Raw genomic sequence first — 8,985 nt, 5'->3', positions numbered from 1 at the left:
GAGAACCTCATCTTACACTGCTCAGTTTTCTTTATTTTTTTCTTTCTGTGTTCCCTTACCATTAATCTTTGGGTTCATTTCTTCAGTGCTCCTCACCATAGAGTGCTCAATCTTCTTCCTGTTCTCTTCCAGGTTCCCCAAGGTAATTCTTGCTCAGACTTCTCTGGGTCCTTTGGGTGAGAGACCCTAACCTGACAGTGCTCAGTTTTCTCTGGGTTCTGTCCTTAATCTCCCTTCACACAGCATTGCTCAGGTTCATCTGTGTCCTGTGGCATGCATCCCTCACAAACAGGTGATCAGTTTTCCTGGAATATTGTTTTGGAGTGCCTCTAACCTCCAAAACTCTGGCTCCTCTGTGTCCTCTTGGTGAGTAGCCCTCATCCAGCAATGATCAGAATACTCTGGGACCTCTAGATGAGTGCCCCTCACCCAAAAGTGCTCAGTCAGTTCTGTGCCATAGGTTAAGTCCCCATAGCTAATCTTATCTCACTGTCCACTGGCTCATTTGTGTGATCATACATAACCTAAAATTGCTCAGCCTTTTCTAGGTTCTATCTTAACCTCATATACCCCACCATTGCTAAGGTCTTCTGAGTCCTGTGGGTGAGCACTCCTATTCCTCCAGTACTCAGTCATCTATGGGTTTTGATTTAATCTCCCCTTCTGCATCATTGTTCAGGGTCCTCTGAGTCCACTGGGAGAACATGCCTCTCTCACCAGTGATCAGTCCTCTGTGGGAATTTTGTGAACACACTTGTGCCACCAGTGCTAGCTCTCAACTGAACCTGAGGTAACCCATTTCTATTAGTGGATTCTGGGGGTGAGTTTCTGACAAATGTCAGCATATCATCTCTCATCTTATCTGATTTTCAAATCTGAAATTACTGTGGAAAAATGGAGAGGTGAGGCTACATCCTCTTTCCAACAACCTCAATAGGTCTTTGGGGCTGCCATGCATATAGACTCCTCACCAATGCCAGAAAATTTAAGACAATTTAATATATGTCAGTGTTCACAGCACTGAGAATGCTGTTCCACCACTCATTGTCCAACATAATCACACCATTTTTCAAGTGACTTAGGTCTTAAGGGTGATGTAGCATGCCCAATATTTCTGACATCATTCTGAACATTGGATGGAAAGCATATAATTATGTATTTTCAGAATCTTGTTTGATGTGTCACTACCTGCTCTGTTTTGACAAGAAAAGAAACCTACTAGAAACTGAGTCAGGCACATTGTGTACCTTCAGAGGTAGTGTGAAACATTGTCATGGAAATTTTCTGTCATTATGGAGGTCTTCTTCAGACCTTTGATATGGGACCATTCCCACCATACCTGAGGTCACTGAAACTTTGGCCTAAGGGACACACTTGAAAATATTCCAAAAACTCCGAATATTGTAGGTGAGAATCCCTCTCCCGGAAGACCTCAGTCTCCTCTGAATGCTGTAGTAAGCATTTCTCATCTATCTTTGCTCTGTCTTCTGTGGGTTCTGCCCTAATCCTTTTCTCAAGCACCATTGATCAGGTTCATTTGAGTCCTCATGGTTAGTGCCCCCCTCCCAGCAGTGCTCAGTCTTCTCTGAGTGCTTCCCTAAAGCTCCCCTCATACACCATTGCTCAGGGTACTCTGTGAGTGACCGCCCCTCACCCATTAGTGCTCTGATTCTACTGGGTCCTTTAGATGATAGCCCCTCTCCTAACTTGGCTCAGGCTTCTTTGTTTAAGTTGCTGTTTGCTTAACCTGTCCTTAGCACCTTTGGGTAAACTGGGTCACCTGAATGTGCTCAGTCTTCATTGTTTCTTTTGTCTGAGTTCCCTAACAATTTTGTGCTCATTCCTTTCAAGGTCCTTTCTTTGAGCACCCCTCATCTTAGAGTTCTCAGTCCTCTGTCTTATTCCAGTTTCTCCAATGCAGTCCTTGCTCAAACACCCCTGGATCCTGTGGGTTAGTGCCCCTCATCTGACAGTGTTCAGTCTTCTGTGTCCTATATTTAATCTCCATTCACACACCATTTGTCAGGGTTATCAGCATCTTGTGTGAGTGCCACTTGCACACAGGTACTTAATTTTTCCTGCACATTGTTTTGGAATGCACCTTACCCTCCAATGTTTTTTCTCCTCTGTGTCCTCTGGGTGAGTGCCCCTCATCCAACAATGCCCAGTAAATCCTTGGACCTCTTGGTGAGTGCCCCTTACCCAGCAGTACTCAGTCTCTCCTGGGCCATGTGCTAAGTTCCCCTAGCCATCTTATCTTAGCTTCCTCTGGCTCATGTGTGTGATCATAGGTAGCCTAATATAACTCAGACTTTTTGGGATCTCTTAACCTCAAATACCCACCATTACTCAGGGTCCTCTGAAACATGGGATGAGTACCCCTCTCCCACCAGTGCTCTTTCCCCTGTGGGTATTGTGTGTTTTTACACTTGTGCAACAAATTCTCCTTCTCCAATGAGCTCTAGGCACACCAATTCTATTAGTGAATTCTGTAGATGAATTTCATTCCAGCTAATGTCAGTAAAACATCTTTGGTCTTATCTGAATGTCCAGGCCAACACTACTGTGGAAATTTGGAGAGATGTGGATACTTCCTCTTTCCAACAACTTCAATAGGCCTTTAGTTCTGCCAAGCAGACAGACTTATCAACAATTCTTGAAACCCCAAGACAATTTTAATGGTTGTCAGTTCCCATAACACTGAGTACCTCATTCCACCACTCATTGGCCATCATTTTCATAAGATTACTCAAGTGGCTGAGTTTTTATGGGTGATGTCACATGCCCAGGATTGCTGATATCTTTCTGAACAGTGTGTGGAAAGGATATAGTTAAGTATTTGCTGGATCTTCTCTGATATGTCACTGGCTGCTATCTTTTAATAAGAGAGGAAACCTCATAGAAACTTTGAATCAGGCACAATGCAAACCTTGAAAGGTGGTCAAGGAAAATTTCCCATCATCATGGAACACATCTTCAAACCTTTGAAATGGGACCATTACCACCATTCCTTAGGTCACTGAAACTTTGGAGCAAGGAATAATCTCCAAAAGGTTCCAAAAACTCTGAGCTCTATGTAAAAAATTCCCTCTCACAGAAGACCTCTGACTTCTCTGGATCCTGTAGTCAAGCACACCTCGTGTATCTTTTCTCTGTCTTCTCTGGGTTCTGCCCTAAACGTTTCCTCAACCACCATTGATCAGAGTCTTCTGAGTCCTCTTTGTTAGCACGCTTCTCCCACCAGCACTCAGTCTTCTCTGGGTCCTGCCCTAAATCTTCTCTCATTCACCATTGCTCAGGGTCTTCTGACTCCTATGGTTGAACTCCACTCATTTACTTGTGTCGTGATTCCACTGGATCCTCTTGGATGTAGTTCCTTTCCTAACATGGCTCAGGCTTCATTTTTAAAACTATTAATTTTGCCTAACTTGTACTTTCTCAGTCTCTTTTGGGTCCTGTGGGTGAGCACCCCTAAAATAACAGTGCTCATTCTGTTTCTTTTTTTTCAGTGTAACCTAACCATTCCTCGATCATTTCACTTTGGTTATTTTTGGTGAGCATCCCTCAACTTAGAGCGTTCAGTCTTCTCTCTGTCCTCTTCCAGGTCCTTGAAGGAAATCCTTGTTCACAATCCCCTGGATCCTGTGAGTGAGCAACACTCATCTGACAGTGTTCACTCTTCTCTGGGTCCTGTCCTTAATCTCCCTTTAAACAGCATTGCTCAGGGTCATCTGGACCCTTTGATGAGCACCCCTCACACACAGTTGCTAAGTTTCTCCTGTATATTGTTTTGGAATGCCCCTTACCTTCCAGTCCTCTGTCTCTATGTCCTCTGGGTTAGTGCCCCTCATCCAGCATTGCTCAGTGTCTCAGGGACCTCTTGGTGAACACCCATTACCTGGCAGTGCTCATTCATCTCTGTGCCATGTGCTCAGTTTCTGTAGCCAATCTTATCTCACCATCCTCTGTCTTATGTGTGTGATATAGGTAATCTAATATTTCTCATTTTTTCTCATATTTGTCTTAACAACTGCTCAGCGTTTTCTAAATTCTATGGTTGAATGCCCTCTCCCAGCAGTGCTCAGTCTTCTCTGTGTCCTGTCTTAATCTACCCTCCCACATCATTGCTCAGGGTTCTCTGAGTCCTGTGGGAGAGCACCCCTCTCCGTACAATGCTGGGTCCCCTGTGGAAATTTTGTGTGTGCACACTTTTGCCATTAGTACTTACTCTCCACTGAGCCTTAGCAACCCAGTACTATTAGTGAATTCTGTGTTTAAATTCAGTTCTGGCTAATGTCAGTGCACCATCTGCCATTATCTGAATGTCCAGGCCAAAATCACTGTTGAAACTTGGAGATATATTGATACTTCTTCTTTCCAAAAACCTCAATAGCACTTTGATGCTAAATTCAGACAGGTTCCTCACCAATGCCTGAAACCCCAAGACAATTTAAGGAATGCCAATTCCAGCAGCACTGAGGACCACATTCCACCACGTATTGTCTCTGAAGTAGAGCAGTGTCATGTTTGCCTGTGAACATGACTCATGTGAGTCCCAATTATGGGTGATAACAAGACTGGGTGCCTGTGAACATGGCTTAGATGAGTCCTAAGCAGGGGTGATAGCAAGACTGGGTGCATCTGAACATGACTCAGGTTATTCCTGAGCAGGGCTGATAGATAACAAAACTGGTTGAGTGTGAATGTGACCAAGGAGAGCTTTGAACAGAGGTGATAGTAAGACTGAATTCCTGTGAACATGACAGGTGAGTCCTGAGCAGGGGTGATAGATTGGGTTCCTCTGATGTTGACTCAAGAGAGTTCTCAGAGAGGTGACAGAAAGACTGGTGTGCCTGTTAACATGACTCAGGTGTGTCCTGAGCAGAGGTCATAGCAAGACTTGGTGAAGCAATCCTGAAGTTACAGGTGAAAGAAAAACAGGGCAGGGGCACCTCACTCAGTTCCTGGCTCTGGAGTTCAGGGTGGGCCAACAGGTCTAAGAGTCCAGCCCTGCCCATGGCAGCCCTGGCTTCTGCACACAGGTTCTCAGACACACATGGAGCCTAAGGAGGTGTGTCAGAGCTCCATGGTTTGGGGCATGTCTGTTTCTGTCCACAGCCCAACTGTGGAGACTCCTTCAGACCCTGCCTTCCTTTTACCCTCCAGGGCCCTATAGATGTTCAGAGATGGGTTTGCTGAGGGTGAGGATGAACAATGCCTACCCTACCTAGTCTTACCCAGAGCGCTTACTCAGGCATCAGAGTTTGAGCTCTGAAAGCACGGATCTAATCTTACTTAGGGTTTCACAGGACATATATAGACACATTATCCAATCAGGTTAACACGCTTGTTAAAGTAAAACAGAGTCAGCCTATAGGTGACATCGAGGGTCCAGGTAGTGTAAACAAACCAAGCATGCCCAAGCAATTCTGCCCAGCGACAGGTCTGAGACAAAGGACTGGGGGAATGGCAAGCTCCAGCACACAGCATGAGACAAGGCAGTGCAGGTGAGCTCACATCACAGCTTTCTGTGATGCTTGACAGAACGAGGCCTCCCCTCAGCTCAAACTCAGCCTCAGCAACTGCAAAGACCTTCGTTCCATGGTGAGTCTTTACCATTACCTCAGTTTCTCTGTCCAGACTGTTTGGTTTACTTAGACCATGGTGTCAGTGACTGCTGTCAGATAAGCTTGAGGAATGTTCCCTACAGAGCCCAAGGCTTCCCAGGCTCCTCCCACCCCCTGCCACCTCCCATGGCACTTCCCTGTGGCCTCCCTGCTGCATCACTCTAGAGGAACCCAAACCCTTTGGCAAAACTGGGCTTGGGTTCTGCTCAACTCTTCTGCACTTGAAGTCAAAGCATTAGAATATCACACTTGCTTCCATAAAGAGCAATCCACAGAGACATTCAGGAGAAATAGAATGCCTTAGACAATGAAGTAGAGGACACAGACGTCTACCTTGTGATACCTGAGGACATATACCTTGGCAACATAAATAAAAGCCGGGGAGGAAACTCAGATAGCACCCTCTTGGTGGGCAAAGACACTTCTTAAAATGAAAATACCAAGTGCCAATGAGGAGAGGTTGAAATGGACATTTTCAAACATACAAGTCCAAAGAGTCAGTGAGAAGAAGGTAGAAAGCTCATTGGAAACGGGACAAGCACAGGCCACAGACCCATGCTTGCCTTCCTGAGGTCACTGATGCAGAAGGAGCAATCAGAAGAAACTCTGCCACTGCACTGCATCTAGAAAGAGTGAAGGGGAGGAGGAGGTGTTCATGCAGTAAGGCAGGAGGGGGTCCATGAAATGTGAAGGGCAGCGTGATGTGGAAATATTTCTTCATAACAATGAGGAAGTACTCCAGTGACAAAGAGTGAAGGGGAAGCAGCAGAGTAGCTGGACACAAGGCAAAGGGGCACAGTGCAGCTGCAGAGGATGCCTTGGGAGCAGAAGCAGACTCTGGGATGGCATCAGTCAAGGCAACCTGACTCTGCACATGTATGGTTCTGCAATTTCACCATGGGGTTGAGTGCATTTGTTCACAGGTAGATGGTTGTGGAAGACTGTGGCATTCCTAGGCTGGTTCTCTGGAGAATGTTTCCTTTTTTTTCATTATTGTAAACAAATGGGATACATGTTGTTTCTCTGTTTGTACATGGAGTCAAGGCATACCATTTGTGTAATCATAAATTTACATAGGGTGATGTTGGTTGATTCATTCTGTTATTTTCTCCCTTCCCCCCACCCCTCCCACCCCTCTTTTCCCTCTATACAGTCCTTCCTTCCGCCATTCTTGCCCCCCTCCCTAACCCTAACTCTAACCCTAACACTAACCCCTCCCACCCCCCTATATGTGTCATCATCCACTTATTAGCGATATCATTCGTCCATTGGTTTTTTGAGAATGGCTTATCTCACTTAGCATGATATTCTCCAGTTTCATTCATTTGCCTGCAAATGCCATAATTTTATCATTCTTTATGACTGAGTAATATTCCATTATATATATATACCACATTTTCTTTATCCAAAATGTTTCCTTTTTGATGGATGCTCAAAGTGAACCTTTCACATGGGGCTCTGCTCGGGCTACTTGCCTCTTCCTAGAGAACCCTGCACTGCTGCAAAAAAATCCCTCGGAGCCTCTCCCGGCAACCCTGTATCTTCCTCTGCAAGACCTCATCCCTCAACCCTGCCTGGGCCAGGCCTGCATGCAAATCCCAAGAGGCCATGGCCAGAGGCTGGCTCCATCACCCTCAATGCCATGTTTGGCCCTCTGTGAGCTACAAGACTGGCCTCCTCCTCAAGACCAGCCCAAGCACTGAGACTGAGTCTACTTTGGGGTGCTCTCAGGGCTCCAGAGGAAACCAGGCTGTGGAGGTAGGGTGGAGAGGCAGAAAACGTTAATAAAGAGCATGTGGTGGGTGTTGGACAGGATCAGCAGTGTGCTGGGTGTGGAGTATCCATATGGGCACTGACCTGAAGATTGGAGGGTGGAGCTTCCATTGATAAGAGCACAGTTTATTTTCTGAGTCCTGAGGTATGCTTTACACACCTGGGGTCATGAACCACCTGTCTTAAGTCTTTAAGAGAGCAGTGATTGCCTCAACTTCCAAATGCAGAGGAGGCCCCGCGAGTTGACATATGTTGGTCAGTGTTACCCTAGCAATGAGGAGCAGGCCAGTTGCCAAAACCCAGGCCCTTCTGCCCCAGAGTTACATGCTGCCTTCTACAGCCAGCACCCTCCAGGGAGAATGCAGGAAGGAGCCAATCAAGTAGGTGTCAGATTCTCTCTTGGGATCTGGGTAACTCTTCTGCCTGGATGTTCCCTCTAGATGACAGGCACAGTCTGCCAAGCAGTTGTCCCAGAGAGAGCCCCACAGGGTGATGGGCTCATTCAGAGACGTAGACATTCCTAGCTTTAACTCCAGGAGCACAGATAACTCCAGGAGCACAGAGGAGATGAGGCACAAGGCCAGGGGTCAGTTCCAGATCTCATCCAGGGTTGGTCCCAGTCACAAAAAGATGAGGTCTATGCTAAGATAAAGACCAGGGAAATCCCATCTAGACACACCTAGCCAAGCTCACATGAGAGCTTTGTCTGGGGCAGGGCCAGGTATGTGACGCAGGGTGAGGCTGGTGCTGCTGGGGTCTCATGTCTTCCACACGAGGTCTGGGTTCATCCTGGGCCCTGAGACTGGCTATTGGCACATCCATCTATAGATGTTTAAAAACATAAATGCATTTGTTAATTTGAGGTACTGTGTGTGGAACAAAGGGACTCTCTGCCAGACTTTTTTTTTTAATTTAAAAGCAGGGTGTTACTTAGTGTCCCAAGTTGGCCTCAAACGTGGAATCCTAAATCCTCAGCCTCCTGGTAGCTGGCATTCCAGGAATAACACTGCAACAGACACTGTGGATGTTGTAACCCAGTGACCACACTCAGGGGAAGACTTGTGTGCACTGCTGAGTAGATACAAGGTCTCTTCTGTAGTGACCACCTGGCAAGTTCTGGATCTCCTGAGTCCTTGGAGGACAGTGGGGTCCTGGAACAGTTTTTGTCATTGACTGGGAATGTGGCTGCAGATTTTGCTGGTGACCAGGGCTGAGTCACCATAGGTTAAAGAGACAGAATGATGGGGACTGTAATTGGAGAAAAAGATCTGACCCTGGTGGTTTGAAGAATGACCCTGATCTGAGACTCTTCTGCCCCTGCATGGAGAAAAGTGTTGTACTGGAACGTCAATGGAATCATATGCCTCCCTCCAGGTGCAAGGCATTGTGAACTCTTTTGGAAAACCCAGATGAGGGTTGTCCCAGCCCTCTATGATGACGGCCTGGCTCAGTGCTCCTGAGTGGAGAGGAGGAGAGGTCCTCATCCAGCCTGGTTAGAGATGGAGTGGAAGCGTCTACTATGTGCCTTTCTACTCAGCATTGGCAGTGAAATATCCGAGACTATGCTGCTTCCTTTGGCCTCAGT

This window comes from Sciurus carolinensis, unplaced genomic scaffold (genome assembly GCF_902686445.1).
Source record: "Sciurus carolinensis unplaced genomic scaffold, mSciCar1.2, whole genome shotgun sequence".
Classification (NCBI taxonomy): domain Eukaryota; kingdom Metazoa; phylum Chordata; class Mammalia; order Rodentia; family Sciuridae; genus Sciurus; species Sciurus carolinensis.
The sequence above is the reverse complement of the archived record's forward strand: the minus strand, read 5'-3'. Positions refer to the sequence as shown.